This window comes from Mya arenaria, chromosome 16, assembly GCF_026914265.1.
Source record: "Mya arenaria isolate MELC-2E11 chromosome 16, ASM2691426v1".
Classification (NCBI taxonomy): Eukaryota; Metazoa; Mollusca; class Bivalvia; order Myida; family Myidae; genus Mya; species Mya arenaria.
In genome coordinates, this window is record NC_069137.1 from 23,022,491 (window position 1) to 23,042,807 (window position 20,317).

Below are 20,317 nucleotides of genomic sequence, written 5' to 3' on the forward strand. Positions count from 1 at the left end.
TCTTCAGAGCTTCTCACATTTGCACCAATTTTTTGCCATTTGAATCATAAAAGGATAACAAACAAACACGGATGGAACATTTGAAAATACAATTCAGTTGGTTTCTATTTTCATGCTCATTTTTGCTTGAAATTATTCTGCTTGAATGTGATTTTTGTTGCTTAAATTTGAACTTAACTCTTTGTGAATATTTAAGGAATGTAAGGGGTCAGATTTCAGATTGCTCATTATTTCTGGAAAATTTTGATTGTGTACACTGCACTTTCTTGTTAAGCATTCATCCAAATCATTTCGGTAAATATTGGCAGAAAAACTGCTTTTAGTTTTATACTGGTCATCAAAACCGGCACTGACAAAACATAAGATGTGTTTAATTAATGTGCGGGAAAGAGGTTTAAAGGTGTCCGCCCACAACGAAAATTAATGCTTGCGGATCACAGTACCCCTTCAAGTAGTTCTTGAAAAAAAATTATTCTCTCAGGTAGCGTTTGATTATGTGTACATTGTAACCTTGTATGTATTTTCAAGTGTACACATGATTTATATAAGGTTTGTACAATTTTAGTTTAATTTAAATTTTAAAATTTTGACTTTTTTTTTAAAGATTTGCCTGCCCCTGTCTAAAACACTTAAATTCTTGGTCTTTGGACTATTGTCTGCAACTTCAAAACACACTTTTTGGAACAGTACACATTTTTCTGATATTTTATCCAGTTTGACTGCAATATAAGTTGTATTTATCAATCAAGTAAAAAATGACATTTATATTTCCATAATTACCTGGTAGTTATTTGTTAATTTGTTTTAATTAAGGTTTATTGTGAGTGTCATGGAAAGCTGGAACTTTTCAGTACACAACATGCAAACTGAGAATGAACTGTGTGTGCCGGCTTTGTGAACAAAAACGTAAGGCGGCTATGGTAAGTTGCATCAAGATATCCTTGGGACCCCCCCCCCCCCCTGGACACGCAATACATTTCGTGTTTCGCTGATATGTTGGCTGGGATCAGATCATCCATTTGGGGATTTAGATATGTTACCCCAGCCAACAGGCTGCATGTTTAATTTTACTCAATACAAAGCTTTGTTTAAGTGCGAACATCAACATGTTTATCTAATTGCAGTTGCTGCTTGGGACAATAAAGTTAAGTCAGCAACCGTCTACCAGACTGCAAGATTCATCTCTCCCAAAGGATGTCGTACCTTTCCAGGTGGGTGTGCATTGATTGATTGATTGTGAGTTTGTGTAAATGAATAACTGTGAAACCATAACCAAATGTTGGGTTGTAAAGGTGTGGATGTGCATGCTTCACATATTCTCCGTCCTTTTGGCATACTGGACCGTCATCAGACACTCTGCCATGAATGTTAGAGAGTTTAAAGCTATTTCTTATTTTCCTGTGTAACTATATTGATGTTAGATTAAATTTACGCCGCCGTGTTACTGAGTAACAATTTGAAATTGGGCCAAAATCATCAAGCTAGAGCTTTGCATAATCTTTTTCAAACTTCTGTGAGATTTCTGCCCTTGACAATATTTGCTCGCAGGCCCCCTTAAAGCTGCACTTCGTTCAATATTTGAAAGCTTACGGATACACTTTTTTGTTAATTTGAGATCTTAATGTGGCTACTTCTAAGTAAATAGATGCTCAAAGTAACTAGATGCTCTGGGTGTTCACTGGGTGACAAAGGCTACCCAGTATTGGTTGTTTCTTTTTTCTGAAAAGATGTTTCTAGTGAATTGCCCAGTTGCAGTGGTTTTGACGCCACAGAACCAGCATAGCTCCATGACAGATATATATGTTTTCGTCATTGATGTCAGTACTGCTGTATTGGAGGCCTCACAATTTCTGTGTGGAAATGTCATCTGATACACTCATAACGGCGTATTTCTAGCATAGCTTTCACAAGTGCATGGCCATTCTCTGTCATTTTCAGATACACTGTGTTTTGTGTGGATAAGAAATGCAGAGTGGTACCACCAATCACCTAAGCCACCATTCCCCTAACAGACAAAAGGCTCATGGGGACAGTTCCTGCAATTTACAGAAAAGCTCTCAATTGTAGCCCTGCGAACTTCAGGTAAGCAATAAATCTGGACTTCAAGATATCTCTGTTCTCAATGTAAGTTTATACTTCATTTGAACAAAACATAGGGCCGAATTCAGAACAATCACTCTCACTCACACTCAATGAGTTAATCCTCTGTAATCACATAACGGTCGAAATATTTTCGAGTGAAAGGTATATCCGAATTCACAGGTGTGAGTGAGACTCAAGTGTTTTGCGTGAGTGGGACATTTGTGAGTGCTCGGCTAGGCCACTTGAACCGCCCTCGAGGATTGGTTGTGAATAGGAATTGAATGAGTGTATGTGAAAAAAGTACATGGCAAGTAGAAAAGATGAAATATATCAAATATTTGGAACAAATAAGGGACATGCTCGTTCCCAGACAATATTTAAGAGACCGGGATAATCCATTGAAGTACATGTTCATTCAATAACGTGGCCATCTATAAACAAAACAAATTCAAAAGGATGCGCCTATCATATATTTGTTTTGTTTCGCAATGATCTTGAACCCCCAGCAATGTTGATGTTTGCAATTCATCAATGGCTGCAAAGACAGGCAGCTAAAGGTACGTGAAGTTAGCATCCTAGCGGCATGAAGTTAGCGGCCTAGCGGCGTGAGGTTGGCGGACTAGCGGCCTAAATTTGTTATCTATTTCAAGGTTCAATGGTTTAAATGGAAAATAAGATAAATCAATGTTTTTAGTCGTACATTAGCGGCCTTAAATTGTTTTCTACTTCAGAGCATTTTTATATGAGTTTTCTTCTAAAACAATGCTAAAATAATTGTTTTCCTATGCAAAATACATCACGCTTGAGCGGTCTTGGGGCGTGAACTTGGCGGCCTGGTGGTCTAGCCCCTAAAAATCCCCAAGACTCAATCCAGCAGCCCATGAAAAGGGGGAAATGCTGATATTCGCTAAAGGATGTCGATTTATGAAAAGGACATTTAATTTATCATTGTTTTAGAAAAGAACGCATATAAAATGCTTTGGAATAGGAAACAATTTTAGGCCGCTAGTCACATGAGGCGGCTAGGCTGCCAGGCCGCTAACTTGACGCCGCTAGGCCATTTCATAGCGTGGTAAGGGAATTGATATGTATTTTCCAGCCTACTTTCAGCTGGATTATTATTACTATTATTATTATTATTATTATCATTTTCATCATCAGCAGCAGCAGCACCACCACCACCAGCAGCAGCACCACCAACACCAACACCACCATATCATCATCAACATCATCATTATTATTATTATTATTATTATTATTATCGTCATCTTCATCCATTTTCCCCTACATTTCTTGAGTTGTTTTTCACTCCGAGGTGTTATTTCCCCATGAGAAGTAGATTCATTCGCTAATTCTATCCATCTGCTATTTTTTCAACTTCCATTTTTTCAACTTCCATATATTATTTTCAAACGCCCAAGACCTCTTTATGTAGAATACATAAGCAAGATTATATATGAATACATATTTGAATTACGTGATACAATGGAAAACGGCTATATATTTAAAACAGCAACAACAACGACAACAAAAACATGCATTTAAACGTATTTTGCAACAGTTATTTACAACACAAAACGTTTATTTTTATTAACCAATTGTTTTAAAATGTAAATTTCAGTTTCAGAATAACACTTATTATCATTTGTTTGTTGCCATAACTAACAATAAGGTACTCAAATCTCAAATAAACATATGTTTACAATGTATAATGTAAACATCACCATAGTCAAACAGATAATCCGATATGATCATGTTAACATACGTGTATAATTATATACTGTATTGCTCGCTTGATGAAGTGGAGTGTTAGCGAGGCGTGTGAATACGAACAGATCACTTGAGTGTCACTCCCCATATTCCACTCAAGTGATCATTTGAGTGTCCCTTACACGAATGTGGTTGGAGTGTGAGTGAGAGTGGATGTTCTGAATTCTGCCCTTACAATTTCAGAATCAAAATCCAGGTTTAGATCCCAGACCGAACTTTGTCTCCTTCATTAAACTTAATTTCAGATGTTCTATAAGCCACATACATGTTCACTACTTATGACGGATAAGAACTTTTGCAAATTGATTATAAATGCATTTTCCCAGATTTACACCCTCCTCTTGCAGATACTGCCGATGGTGAAGCTTGGGTGCACCGGGCCGGTTTTCCAGCCTTGTGGAATCAACATCTCCAGCTGAACTGGGGCCGGGAATTATATAAGACTCCTTAGCAGCATGGTGAGCTTTTGCGTAGTTATTTCCAGGCTCATATACCCGGCCAGACTTCTGCGTTTAAGCTTTCCTTTCGTCATTTTTTTAAATAACGTATCTCAAGTCTTTCAATGAAATCACAACTGTGACACCTTTGGAGACTAGATTTAAATTAAGGAACCATTTTGTGTAGAAAGCCTTTTGGGTGATTTAAAATCAAATTAGTAAACAGGATTCTCATAATTCATGGTTTATAATTGGCCTTGTGGACCTTTCATTCTTTACTTTGGTAACAGCCGCTTAAGTATGTAAGAACGGGGTGGGGGGGGGGGTACAGATGTGATAGTAAACAGTGTTTAATAAGGTATATTTGTTTTTATTTTATCACCATTTTGAAGGTACTGATTTTGTTAAATCAGGGATAAGTAACAAGTTTAACACAAACACTGTAACATGTTCTTTATTTCAAATAAATCTATAAATTATCTCTGGAGAATTTAGTCTGATCTCCATTTCTCAGAAAATGTAGCTGTCTAAGTGCCTATTCCATCAATGAGTGTCACTGTCTTTAAATTGCTGTTGCGGTACAGTTTAAATAGCAAAAGTTTTATGGCCCTGCTTGTTTGCAACTCCTCATTCATTTTTGTACAGCGAGAAAAGTAAGGGAATTCTAGAGATTTACTAGAATTATGGATTGTTTTTCTTGAGTTACACAGTACATAAGGAGGAATAAGTGTGTACACAACTCCTCATTTTATTCCTGTTTATTATTTACATATGTAACATAGATGTGTACAAGACTTAGAAACATGACATAAAAGAGCTCACTTTGATAAATTTTCTCAAAAAAAGATATCTTTACTGTTAAAGTAAGAACTTTTACTGCATAGTAAGTAATGTCTTCTGCTCATCTTCATGACATCATTACATGGAATGGAAACTTCCCAAGATACATTTCCACATGGCGCAGCTCATTTATATATATTGCTGATGGATTGTTTAGAAAGGGACAGTTTTAATTGGACAAAATGTTTTAATCGCCATTTTACAGAGTGCCAGCCAGTCATTGCTGTTCTTTGCATTGCTGAGGAGGACAGTCATGCCAACATAACAGTTTGTTCAATAACAGGTAAAAAACTGGTCTCACTTTACATTTTCAACCACTGCCAGATAATATAATCTTATATAATGATAACTCCTTCTTCACAACTGGTGTTAAATATATAATGATTAAACAAACAATAAAATGGAAATTATGCTCTTTAAACTCAGAACCATTATTGACTGTCAGATGCTACTGGTAAATGAACAGGTCTTGATGTCCTTTTCTTGAGATAATAACTATTTGCATATTACCCCGGTACTGCTATTGTACATTCAATAGAAAATCGTCTTGTTTGTATCGTTAAATAGCTTTATAATGTTCCCCACTTCCTGATTCTTGAAAATTACGTGAACAAATGACAATCCTACTACCATTTAAAGTTTGATTAAATTTCGGACAAATGTGTTTGTTTTAATTTGCCTTCTGCTTAAAGTAAGGGTATATATACTGGGCAAGAAGTGCTGAATTTCATTGTGAATGACAGTGATTATCCGTAGTTTGAATTTGGTTCGGACATGTTTGACGGGAATTCAAAGACATTTTTTTGTCATCATTTTCGCATACATTGGTTCATTCCAAGATAAAAAATATAACCTTTTTCAAAATGTTCAATCTGTGAGAGTGCAGCTTTAATAGACCTGTAAAGACTTGTCGATGTGAAACTAAACTCTCAATCAAACTTTGGTAAAAGATCAAATGCGGGGCTCCGTGTGCGGCATAGACTGTGTTAATTTTTATTTAATATGATGAAGAGCTAGTTAAATTATCTTTGTTAAAAGTCTTCATTTGAAGCAAAATATGTTTCAATACCCTGTATGAATTTTCTTCACTGGATATTGATTCATAAAAAACATTGCTCCAGGGTGCAGAGCTATTTTTTTGCTATATGTCTAAATGGAAAAATCTTCTCCTCAGAAGTCAACTTTGTTCCCCAATGTGCAAGGCACAATCGGTGAAAATAATTTCAATAAAAGTCACTGATTATTATTATTGTTATTATTATTAATAAACTTTTACTATTTCAGGAGACAAACAGAAACATAGAGGTGCTATACATTCTGATGGAAAAACAAAAGCATCTCCCATCATTTTGGCGTGGCTCAGATCAAGAGGAGAATTTTAAGAAAGGTAATAACTGAGCAACTAAGAACATGCAAGTTGCACTGGTTAGAGTGTAAGACCCATCTCCCTTCATAAGAATTGATAATCATCACTGTATTAAATCAAGAAATTGAAACGTAAGTGTCTTGTCTTTTGCAGTGTTTTTGAAATATAATATAATATAATTTTTAAAAAACTAAATTATTATTTAATATGATTGTGAATGTGTGATGTTTTCTTCTGATCATTCACTCTCAAAAACCAGATACTAAAAACATATTTGTAGATTTTTTTGTTTTACTTGTAAATATAGTTTTAAGGTTGTATTTTAGGCAAAGCCTTTTATTCTGCTCAATACAAACTTAAATATTGTAAGAGTTATGGCCCTTTGTAATTTTTAAACAAATACATTTTTTTATGTTTTTGTAAGCCCATTATTAAGGGACTTTTAATATTTTCACCAGCTGCATTATAAAGTCAGACCAAAAGTATTCAGTAAGTGTCCAAACAATAACTAAGTTAGAATCCTTTCTCAATTCAAGTGAGCGATATAGGGCCATCTCTGTGTTTGTCTGACTAAAAAACAATAATCAACCTTTGAGTTAAATTGACAAATATTGTTGTAGAATGTTTTGTGAAGACATACAATTGGATTACTTTTGTGTCAATAGGATTTAGGTTTCTGCACATAAAAATTATTTAGAATTGCATTTGGGTCAGGCGGTTCACGTTCGATATTACTTGCAGTATAAGTGGAAGCAGTGACTTAAAATTAATTACCAAACAGTTTCTGCTCAATTGCTTTGAGTTAACATACGAGTTATGAAACTTGGAATACTAGTTCTTGGTGGCATAAATGAAAGACCTTGTTTTGTCACATTGACTTGTAATCAAGCACTAACTTCCTCTAAATTCTCTTCAGGTGATGGTTGGGCACACACAAGAAGACATAGATCACAGGTGTCTAGCCATATGAGTAGATAGGAGTGTCACACTCTGCCAAACTTACTTCATCAGACGAGCAGAAAGCTTCTCAAGATCCCGCACTGCACACTAAGACATAGTCTTTGACTACAACAAGGTGATGAAAGTACAGAGAGATCCAATTGAAATCAATTCTGTGCTACTGTCATTTCTTCATTCTGGAAGTCGATGGACATGATTTATCATGGCATCAAGTGTGCAGTTTGCCGACTACCAGCAATCTTGTTCACCAGCTGTGCAACTTGAGCTGGTAGCTTTATTGCTTGAAGCCACTGCATAAGAGGAGGGAAGGTGCAGGTTCATCAAAAAGTCTCAAAAGTTGAAACTAGGAAAAGAAGTTTATCAAGAGTGTGAATCTATTTTGAAAACAATCGTTACAATGATTTGGTTTCCTTTGAAACTTGATACATACTATGAATTGAGATGCTTAAATAAAAAACCGCTATTCGAATATCAGGAAACTGCCTTTTTCATACTAAAGGGTAAATGATGTCGCCATTTCCTGTATGTATTTAAATAAGATATGTCTCCACAATTAATATTTTTAGGGAATTTTTCTCAACCTAATGAATGAGATTAAATTGTACAGTGTTATATGAGCTTAATATGTGTTTTCTCATTCTTTAAAATTGGTGAAAAATTGTCAGAAGATAATTAGACCAGTATCCATTACTGCAATCATACAATCAAATATACAGGGACAAGCCCACTGGGCATATAATATAATTAAACCCTGTTTAGGGGCACGAGTCAAACAGAGTTACTTTCAAACGTTAAAGCTGCACTCTCACACTTTGGATGTTTTGACAACCTTTTTCATTTTATGTCTTGGATTGGAACCATCCAATTTTTGTGAAAAATTAAATCCCAGATTTTTCTATTTAAGTTAAAACATTGATGTTTTTATGCACTTTTCTTAAACCGTTAGTAACATTAATTTTCGAACGGAAATATGAAATCTGCGATCTGATCTTTTGTCAGCAATCTTTTATCATTGGTTTGCAGATAATTACGCCAAAACTTGCTCATTCCAAGACAAAAAAAGTTGTGGAAACGGTATATCTGTGAGAGTGCAGCTCTAAATGTTTAATTGCTTGATTACTACTGTATTAGAAATTACAGGGATTGGGGCATATTTTTAGTGTTTTTATTGCTTGGTTTTGATTCATACAGTCATACTTTATTCTTCAGGGCACAACTTACAAATAGACAAAACTGGAAAATGGTCATATCAAAAGGTCAAAGATAATGCAAGTTGAACAATCATATTGTTCATGGCTTGTATTTTTGGTATATTCTGTTGCATATGCTATAGAAAAGTTGAAAGTTAAAAATAAATTCATAGTTGAAATGATGGCTTTGAATGGTATTGTCAGATGAGAAACGGCACTATTAAGCAATAGGTATAATGGTACTTTATTTATTTTAATCAATTTTAGATATTATGAAAATTATTATCTTATTTAGTACATGAGACCTTTTAAACAGTTATTGACAATATAACAATGTGTATATGAAGCTTTAGATCAACACTTAAAGCTGCACTCTTACAGATTGTCAGTTTAGACACAAACTTGTCTCAAAATCGGCTGATTTGGTTATCATTCCTTTAATTCAGTCATATTAGATAATTCACGATAGAACCAATCAAAAATGTTTGGTAAAACTGCCGAAAAGTTCATTTACATTAAATTGTTTGTAATGCTTTTAGTCATTGTTCGTAATGCTTTTAGTCATAAAACATCATTTTTTTTAACATAAATATGATGAACTGCAATATGATCTTTTTTCAGCAGTCTTATATCACTTCAAATTGGGTCTAGACATTTCTGCAAAAAATACTCCATTTATAGACAAACAATAAAAGAGTACCAGTAGTCAAAACGATCAATCGGTGAGATTGCAGCTTTAAATACACCTTTTAAGACCGCTGTAAAATTCCAATGGTTTGCCTAAATCTTTAAAGCTAGCATACTGTTTAATTGACAACCATACTTATTGTTTAAAAGTGTCATGATATCTTTGTACAATGTTTTTATATAATTCATTAAAGAAGTCAAAACAAATTTGTTTATCTTGTAATTTGTTATCTATTATTTAAATGACTCAGACAAAAATGGGAACGTCAGTGCTAGTTCTTTTACTATTAACATCACATGAAGTTTCTATTGGTGTAGCAGCAAGGAGGTGTTACATTAAGGATGCATCATTTAAACCAAATTATACATTCATATGCACATCATACAGGCGTGTAGCCGCCTATACGTGAATACGCGGCTGAATCCACATGATTCTGACAAAAAAATCAACCAAAGTTGCAGTATGCGAACTTGACTACATGAATCTAAAACTGGTTATTTTCCAGTACTAAATAATGCACATCGGAACGCCCAGAATGCACTAGATTGCACCATGGTTTTCAAAATTTTCTGAGGGGGCACGCCCCCGAACCCCCCAGCACATTTATGAATTCACATGAATAGAGGGGTAGCTACGCCCCTGACATAATTGAAACCACAGTGTGGCTAAACAACACTTGTATGTTTATCATACGCAGTGATCTCCCATGGAAATGCAATCGTCAAAGAATCTGAAGGGGCTGTTTATATGGACTAGATTTGAAATGCACCAAGTGTTTAAAAAAGTTGATTTCAGTCACGAAGAGAATCAACCATACCCCACACTTGTTGGAGTACGATGAAATGTCCACTTTCCGCGAGAAAGAAAGTACATTGAAAATGTTCATTTGATTCAATTGACTTTATCTTTTTATAAATATGTTGCAAAACATAAAATACGTTATTTGTTATAATTGTTTACCCATGTTGAATTTTATTTGGCAAATTTATAAGAGATTTAAATATTAAGAAACTCAGCCGCCAAAGAGGATATGATTATGACATACTTTTTTTAAATCTTTCGAACATGAGTTTTTGAGTGAATATAAGCGAAGCGTTAAGTGTTTTGAAAATGCATCTTTTACTTGGATTTTATAGATTGTTATTACGAAATAAAGTATGGCGAATCAAACGAAGTGTTAAAGCCAAGCTATTGATGGCTGAAACCCTTCAATAAATGTTGATATGTGCTAAAATATAGTCTTTGAAGTCCAAAATTTTGAAATGCGTTACTAACCCGATTCAACAAAAGGCTGTTGCACAATCAGTTGATTGACATAATCACGTGATAAACCAATAACTTCCATTAAGGTTAAAATATTCAACACCTTAGTATGAGTCCCTGTGGGCGAGTGGATAAGCGATCCGTTTTTTATTCTATGTGTTATCTGCACCCCCATGTGCTTGCTCCCAACTTGAACAAGATCAATTTTTAATACTTTAATCGGTTTTTTAAAAATGCAATTGAAGTATAAAAGAAAATCAACCTGGTTACTATTATTTCTGCAGTTTCAGTACCAAGGAGTAAAATAAATATACATGTAAGTGTTTTCAGATGCATTACGAGGAAAAATATACGAGAACGTTGTATACAGAGTATGTTTTTACTGAACATTCGTCTGTTTATTTTGATGCCATAAAAGGTTTAAACTGTTTAAAGGAACTATAACATTATGAAACAACAAATCTGATTACAGATATCAGTGGCAGATCCAGGAATTGACTTAAGAAGGGGTACGTAAAACTCATGGGCTTAATCTTTCCACATCCGCCCCTCCCTCAGAACAGAAATTGAATGGCTTAAAATGTTGGACCGAGGTGGGGGTTAGACTCCCCTCATTTATAGTCCGAAATAGTGCAAATTTATCTTAATATTGTATTTTTCCCGATATTGACTGAGAACGTATTATAAACGGACGATTGAAAGGGGTGGGGCGGCGCGCGCGCTGGGACCGATCCCCCCAACACCTCCTGAATCTGCAATTGAGTACATGCATTAAAACCGTCTCCGTAGCCTATTGGTTAAGGCGTTCTATACCCTTCATTCAATTGACTTAATACTTCACACAATTGTTCAGGACCATCAGCCAATGAGGTTACATAACTCCATAATACAAGTTATGGCCCCTGATTGACTTAGGTTAAAGTTTTAGGCAAGTAAAATTTAAGGGGAAGTTGGAATTTAATAAAAAGAACTTCCATGGGTCACAATGAACCCAATGAACAATGTTCTTTAATCATGAGCTAACTGTTCAAGCGTTAACAGACACATTCCTGTGCAGACGAAACTTTTATTGTTTTTACAAGCACAGAACTTGTATTTAGCATTTACAGTTTCTATATAATTCAACTGAAAGTTCTATTTAACCATAATATATCAAATATTAAGTCACCATTCACTAGCGGATTGAGAAGGGGGCGCAATTGGCGTGCGCTGCCTTTAAAATCGTCCAAGTTAAGTTTTTGTGTCAATATATGAGAAGAAAATAAATACGCACATAATGCATCATTTCCGACTACAAATTGTTAAAATTTTCTTGATTGAGTAACCCTCAGTCCTCCTGCAAACGCCCCTTAGTAACGCCCCCTTCTAACGACAATTCCTGGATCCGCCCCTGGCCATTATATGTTTTGTTTATCAAACGGTACACATACCAAGTGACTGAAGCTGAATTTCATTTAATGAATGAGATGGTCTGTAAAAGATTTCCGATGAATATCCTATGAAATTTGCAGTCCTCCCGTTTCGACCGGTCATTGTTTGTGGATTTATTACACACAATTATATAAAAATACTATTAAAAAGTTGTCTCTTAAGGTTACGGGAGCCTTCACTGTCAAAAGTAAGATATATATAATTTGTCCCCCTAATGCCATAAAATATGGATGGTCCCCTTAATGCCTCAAAAATAATATAATATATACACTGGTCTCCATAAACCCTTCGACATATATACCTGTCCCCTTAAAACCTGCAACATACTTACAAATTATTAAGGAGACCGCAAATTACGTATATTTTTTGTTAATTAATTTAAGAAGCCTAAATCTTGTACACATAATAAATGATCATTTCAATACTAAATTATCAACAAAAAAGCAAAATAAAGTATAAAACAAAAAATATACAAATTGTCTCCTTAATGCCGTAAAATACATACGGTCTCCTTAATGCCCTAAGTAGATATATATATATATATATATATATATATATATATATATATATATATATACTTTATACATTGCTTTAAACGTTAGCATGCTAGTGTAAAATTAGTTTAATAAGACAAAAAACTTCAAAGTTGCTGATATTGACAGTGGAAAATACTTCGTTAAGATATATGAATAAGTCATATCTTTTAAGGTCAAACAAACTGTCACGGCACAACCCCACAGGTTTGTCCTACACCGAATCTAACGCGAAATATATTATTGAGTCACAATCCCACTTGTTTGTTCAACTCCAAATTTAAGGCCAAACATAGTGTTAAGGCACTACCCCACGTGTTTGTTCCACACCGAATCTAAGGCGAAACTTATTCTTGAGGCACAACCCAACGTGTTTGTTCTACACAGAATCTAAGGCGAAACATATTGTTAAGGCCCTACCACACGTGTTTAGTCTACACAGAATCTAAGGCGAAACATATTGTTAAGGCCCTACCCCACGTGTTTATTCTACACAGAATCTAAGGCCAAGCATATTGTTAAGGCCCTAACCCACGTGTTTATTCTACACCGATTCTAAGGCCAAACATATTGTTAAGGCACAACCCCACGTGTTTGTTCTACACCGAATATAAGGCCGAACATATTGTTAAGGCCCTGCCTCACGTGTTTGTTCTTCATCGATTCTATGACGAAACATTTTGTTAAGGACCTGCCCCACGTGTTTTTTCTTCATCGATTATATGACCAACCATTATGTTAAGGCGCAGCCCAACGTGTTTGTTCTTCATCGATTCTACGACCAACCCTTTTGTTAAGGCGCAGCCCCATTTGTTTGTTCTAACCCGATTGGAAGTCACAACTTTTGTATTGGCACAGTCCTCTTAGTTTGTTTTCATTTTTGAAGTTATACTTCACTTTTCCCACCATTTAAGATTGACCTCTGCGATTATTGGTTTCATAAAAGCAGACAAGCGCTTTATTAGTCTATTTAATGAATTACGCGTAAAGCTGTTTTCTACCGAGTTTTATACATTTGCCATATGCTAATTGTAAAACTATACGGACTGTTGACAGATAAAATAAATCAAACTATGACTCTTATATTGAACAATTCAAAACTCTAGTCATAACACATATTTTACTAGCGTTTAAATCAAAACATAATATATTTCATTGCTCACGAAACAAAACTTTACAATCAAACACAGTTTAAAATAATAAATTAATAAATTATAAATAAAGCACACACCTTCAATACCAAATACATTAGGTGAACACAATTGTTTGTGATATGTATCCTATTATATGCACTTCCAATCTTAAGTCTTCATTCATCCCACACATAATGCGCAATTGGCGCGGCACCGATCACATCAGTGTTTACCTGGTGTCCAAGGTGTACACAATAACATAACTCACATAGCGTGTAAATGAAGTGTCAAGTTACGTTCATATTCGATATTGTGGTGAAAAAAGCGTCTTTAAAACAAAACGTTAATATTCCAGTGTTTAGTTTACGATGTGTATTGTAATGATTTACAGTAGATAAATATAACAGCAATTATCCCGCGGGCTTTCCATTGTCAGAAGATATAATTACCATTTGATTGATTATTCTGGTTTTATTATTGGAGAATATAAATATAACATATAAACAATTTGACGTGTTGAGAAAGTAAGAACATAATTCAAAATCAATATTAAGTGCTTTAACTGAAACTTCCCGTTGCAGTCGTCCCTCTCTCCCCTCTCTCCCCCCTCCCCCCCCCCCCCCCCCCCTCTCTCTCTCTCTCTCTCTCTCTCTCTCTCTCTCTCTCTCTCTCTCTCTCTCTCTCTCTGTCTGTCTGTCTCTCTCTCTCTCTCTCTCTCTCTCTCTCTCTCTCTCTCTCTCTCTCTTGCTTTCTTTCTCTGTCTCTGTCTCTGTCTCTGTCGTCTCTTTCTCTGTATCTGTATCTGCCTCTGTCTCTGTCTATGTCTCTCTCTGTCTCTCTCTTTCTCTCTCTCTACATTGGTAAAGCAACTTTTAAAAATAATGTTTACCTATCCGTTATGCAAGTATTGCTAATTGTAAGCAATTGTAAAACTGAATTAGCAAAAGCATGGAAATTCTAGAGTCGTTAAACTTCTTAATTGAACCAATTTGGATTGAAGTTATTCGTGCATGCGGGGTAAACAAATACCGTACTTTATCAATACTCTTAAGTGACACTACGGTAGGTACATGCGTTAAATTTTGAACGGGTTTGAGTCGGCGGGATATTGATATTCTTTTTCATAAATGATTGGTATTAAATAAAATATAAAATGTTAGATATGTTTGGTTTAATTATTTGAAGGCTGAAACGTCTTTATGCGTCTAAGCTTACTTTCGAATGCCCTCGCCACAACTTTTACCCAAGAACTCAGCTCAAGCACGATTCTATAAGCTTAACTTTTTCAACACAATGCGGTTGAAGTATAGTATAGGCAAAGTCCAATTTTTAAATGTTATTTCAATAAATAACATTTTGCTGCAAACCAAAATGAAGAATCCCCATTTTGCATTGAAATAAACTTCCCTAAGATATAATTATAACTCTTTATATCTACCCCATTAAATATCGTGCACATTTATTTATGTGAACATACAAACGCAAATACACGGACACACACATACAATAACGTTCACGTACGCACGCACTTATGCACACGCAACACTCACGCACACAACACACATACGCACATGCAGATACGCACACACGCCGTCGAATATATGGAGACGATTTTTGTAAATTATATAAATTCGTCGTTACTTATGCTGGAATGTTTGTGTTGCGCGGCAACGAACCATCTTGTTCCGGGAATATGTATTTGCTAGTTCAACATATGAGAGTTATATCATGCAGGTTGGTTGTTTATTTATAGTGTTGTCGTAAACGAATGCGTCTAGCTGGTTTAAACGTAATAGAGCTTAAGTGGAGTCTTTCTTCACGGGATTCACATACTGCGAGTTGTTATAATTAACTTTAATATGATATGAACCGTCCCGGTCTCTTTTGTATTTTGAGGGATCTCTTGGGTGCCTTATGGTTGTTCTTCTAATATAGTGTATGCTCAATCGCCATGTGGTTAATGTTACTAAGCCGATGGCAGTACTAGTTCTAGTGTGAAGAATATCAAATGTTGTACAAACACTGAAGGTGATGCAAGGGATATTTTAATCAACCGGTCCTATTTTAAAATATAATTCATTATCACAATCGTTCGTGTAACTATGTCACTTGCAAATCAATATGATCGAGTTTAAATCTGCACTCTCACAGATTTACCGTTTTTCCAACTTGTTTATTTTTTGTCTTGGAATAAGCAAATATTGGATTAAACCGTTACTAACGGTTTGAGAAACATGCACAAAACATCAATTTTGGAGCGGAAAGATGAAAATCTGCGATCTGATATTTTGAAAACAATCTTTTATCACTGGTTTTCAAATATTTGAGCAAAAATTTGCTCGTTCGAAGACAAAAATTTAAAAAGTTGTCAACACGTTCAATCTGTGAGAGTGCAGCTTTAAGAACTGAGGATAATACGGCTCCAACAAAACGACCCCATGTCGTAACATTCACTGACATAATTTCTTTATTTTGCATCATATTACATATCATGTTGCAATCTTATGCATACTCAGGTCGTTAGTTTGATCGTAATGATTAGATAAATATCACTTAAAAAAAGAAATTTAGAACCTTTATTTAACTATTAATATCTGAAAAATAATTCGTTTAAAGCTGATTTCATTGATCAATAATTGAAACGGAGCTCAATCTGTTTAAACATTATTTTTTGTTTATGTAAACAACCTTAGATTATGATGATATACTCAATACTCGTCTTTAACGAATATCCTTAAAGTGATAATCTTATTCAAAATCAATGCATACACATGTATAACAAACATAAATGATGAGTGACAACTACTTTTTACATTAGGCATTTATGGTAAATATTAATTACTAATAACAAGATTGTAACCGTCTATTTAATAGCTGAAAAAACACAACGATATTAAATGTGTTTTGAGTGCTAAAAGATTAACTGCGATCTTCTATCGTCTCAAATGGTAGAAAAACCGTGTTTTCTGATCTTTATTTCAAAATAAACTCGTTGTCCTTCATAAAAACCATTGTTTTGACGTGTATTCATCATTTTTGATATTTTAAAACAATTATGTTGATATTGGTAAATCTAATTTGGGAGTAAGAGTGCATATTTAATTTACGTAACTTGAACCTATCCTACAGTCATTTCAAATATTTGGTAGTCGTTATTGATACGCACCCATAGCAAGTACACTATTCTCGGTGTTCAGTAATTATCTTTGATTTAGAACCACCTAATGCACAAATTCCTATTCAAGTGAAGGAACCTATATTGCGAAATAATTATAGCGTCCTATTAAGTTTTTTCGCTATATATTCATAATAGAGAAGTCAACAAGAACAAGGAAAGAAAGTTAATCATTTCAAATGCTCCTCATGTAATTTATTATTTCGAATGCTTTTCTCTATGTTCTGTTTTACAATAACTTGTTTATTTTTTAAAGGGACTAGACACCAAATAGTTCCGATATCGGCAAAGACAGTATTACCTCAAAAACAAGGCTAGAATTGTCATTACGAGCTAGTATGTGGCCCATAAAACATCACCTTACATAATTCAAAGAATATTTTGTCGCTAGCCGAGCTGAGTTGACCCGTTTAAAAATACCGCATATCGGTTTCCCAGTTCATAGTGTGGATGTTTAGCATGTGAAAGTCACGTGATTATTGTTTACAAAATCTTCATATTGAGTTTACTGTCGTTCTTCGCATGTAAGGCCTTTGCATTTCCAATTAAAATTGTTTGTACGGAATTTTCATCAGGCACTTTAAGCGACAAAAATAGAAAAAAACAAACAAATATATTATATTATTTTATTTTTTACTAACTAAGTTATGGCAACGAGCGTGAGAATTGTTATCGTGTTGACGCGTAAGTAAGTCGTGGCTACGACAGTAATTAGTCACGGTCTCAACATAACCAAGTCCTGGGTACGATACAGTATGTCGTGTCCACGACATATTAAATCATAGGAACGAGTTTATCAGTCTTCGACACGTGATCTTATGGGGGAAACACGAAAACCTGAAGAAAATCCACTTATCCGGCTTAGTGACCACAAACCAAACTCACATGCGACAAGGCCGGAAAAAGAACCGGGTCGCCTTGGTGAGAAGCGAGTGGTTTACTGCGCTCTCCGAACTACCAGATTATAAAATCAATTTATTTCATTCAGCATTGTAAACACGCATGCTATAAGACCATTTATGATTAGTAATGACATACTATTTGTGATACTGTCAAACTAGCGCTCACAATGAAATGTATAGAGTTCAGCTGAAGATGTTGGTAGTACGTTGTTTTGTTAAATTACATTCCATCTGAAGTCATTAAATTACATTCCATCTTAAGTACTTAAATTACATTCCATCTCATGTCATTAAATTACATTCCATCTCAAGTAGTTAAAGTACATTCCATCTCAAGTCCAATACAAAATACGCATAGCAAAATTACAAGTGTAAATGTATCGCTCGAATTTAAAGCTGTATGTTAATCTTGACTCTTGAAATATGCATTTAATGTTTGTTTATATTATAAATGGCGCTGTGTTTGTAATGCCATGCGATCCGTATGGGTACTTATCCAATTAAGGAGTACTTTTATGAAATTGGGCATTCAAGAACTATTTTACTAAAATGCCAAAACCGGCCTTCTCATGTGAATTGTATTTAGGAATACGCTCATTATTACTAGGAAAATGACACCCAATTATAGATTTTTATAATTCTGAACATAATGAATAATCGTGAATCGAGAATGAATATTTAAACGAACGCGTATATAACATGTTTAATTTGTCTGTCAATATCATCGTTAGAAGTCTTTACATTTTATTATGATCGCACTGAAAGACCTTTGTTGCTGTAAGTACGAACTGAGGTTTGAAACTCAATACATGTTTACAATCAGTTGTGGAAACGACCTGTCCGTGAAACTGGTCTTGTGTCTGAATATAAATTGAAAATTGATACAAGATGGTATCTTACAAATAGTTTAAAAAGTACCTGTAACGCTTGTTTATAATTTTTAAATGGCACTGTAAATGTCATGTTATTGCGAAATGATTTTTGATAAAGGAAATACATAAATTATATTGCCTGGAATAAACGAAATACACTTCATGCTTTGCAAACTCAAGTTGAATGCTTTTGCAAATTGGTATTTTGTCCCATTCAAATCATTTCCGATTTGGCTTAAATGTGGCATTATCGATCTCACTACATGTATATTGTCTTCTTGAATATAATCTAAGGCCAAACATATATTAAGGCACCGCCGCATGTGTTTGTTCTACACGGACTCTTTGGCCAAACATATTGTTAAGGCACAGCCGCACGTGTTTGTTCTACACCGACTCTAAGGTCAAACATATTGTTAAGGCACAGCCGCACGTGTTTGTTCTACACCGACTCTTTGGCCAAACATATTGTTAAGGCACAGCCGCACGTGTTTGTTCTACACGGACTCTTTGGCCAAACATATTGTTAAGGCACAGCCGCACGTGTTTGTTCTACACGGACTCTAAGGCCAAACATATTGTTAAGGCACAGCCGCACGTGTTTGTTCTACACCGACTCTAAGGTCAAACATATTGTGAAGGCACAGCCGCACGTGTTTGTTCTACACCGACTCTTTGGCCAAACATATTGTTAAGGCACAGCCGCACGTGTTTGTTCTACACGGACTCTAAGGCCAAACATATTGTTAAGGCACAGCCGCACGTGTTTGTTCTACACCGACTCTAAGGTCAAACATATTGTGAAGGCACAGCCGCACGTGTTTGTTCTACACCGACTCTTTGGCCAAGCATATTGTTAAGGCACAGCCGCACGTGTTTGTTCTACACCGACTCTAAGGTCAAACATATTGTTAAGGCACAGCCGCACGTGTTTGTTCTACACGGACTCTAAGGCCAAACATATTGTTAAGGCACAGCCGCAGGTGTTTGTTCTACACCGACTCTAAGGTCAAACATATTGTTAAGGCACAGCCGCACGTGTTTGTTCTGCACCGACTCTAAGGCCAAATATATTGTCAAGGCCCTACCCAACGTGTTTGTTCTACACCGAATCTAAGGTCAAATATATTGTTAAGACAAAGCCCCACGCATTTGTTATACACCGACTTTAAGGCAACACATATTGCTAAGACACAGCCCCACGTGTTTGTTCTACACCGACATAAAGGCAACACATATTGCTAAGACACAGCCCCACGTGTTTGTTCTACACCATATCTAAGGTCAAACATATTGTTAAGGCATAGCCCCAAGTGTTTGTTCTACACCGTATCTAAGGTCAAACATATTGTTAAGGCAGTACCCCACTTGTTTGTTATGCACCGACTCTAGGGCCAAACATATTGCTAAGGCACAACGCCACGTGTTTATTCTACACCAATTCTTAGTCCAAATATATTGTAAATGGACAACACCACGTTTGGTTCTACACCTACTCTAAGGCCAAACATATTGTTAAGGCACAACCCACGTGTTTGTTCTACACCGACTCTAAGGTCAAACATATTGATAAGGCACTATTCCACGTGTTTGTTCTACTACGACTCTAATGTCAAACATATTGTTAAGGCACAGCCCCACGTGTTTGTTCTACACCGACTCTAAGGCCAAACAT

General features: G+C 35.4%; 1 protein-coding gene and 1 long non-coding RNA gene across 8 annotated transcripts in view; one reads left to right on the forward strand and one right to left on the reverse strand.

Moving 5' to 3' along the window:
• LOC128222090 (uncharacterized) overlaps positions 1–20,317 on the reverse strand; it is a 69,994-nt gene that overhangs the window by 16,108 nt on the left and 33,569 nt on the right. The window contains exon 1 of one of the 7 annotated variants that reach the window (XM_052930916.1): positions 13,792–13,864. The exons of the other annotated variants lie outside the window; for them this stretch is intronic. The gene's annotated coding sequence lies outside the window, so the exon portion shown is untranslated. Of the gene's footprint in view, positions 1–13,791; positions 13,865–20,317 lie in introns of those variants that run through there. 7 annotated transcript variants of the gene reach the window in all.
• LOC128222091 (uncharacterized) lies at positions 1,071–10,147 on the forward strand. The gene is made up of 6 exons (XR_008259065.1): positions 1,071–1,211; positions 1,939–2,082; positions 4,200–4,310; positions 5,335–5,412; positions 6,414–6,516; positions 7,412–10,147. It is a non-coding gene; the product is annotated as an uncharacterized LOC128222091 (long non-coding RNA).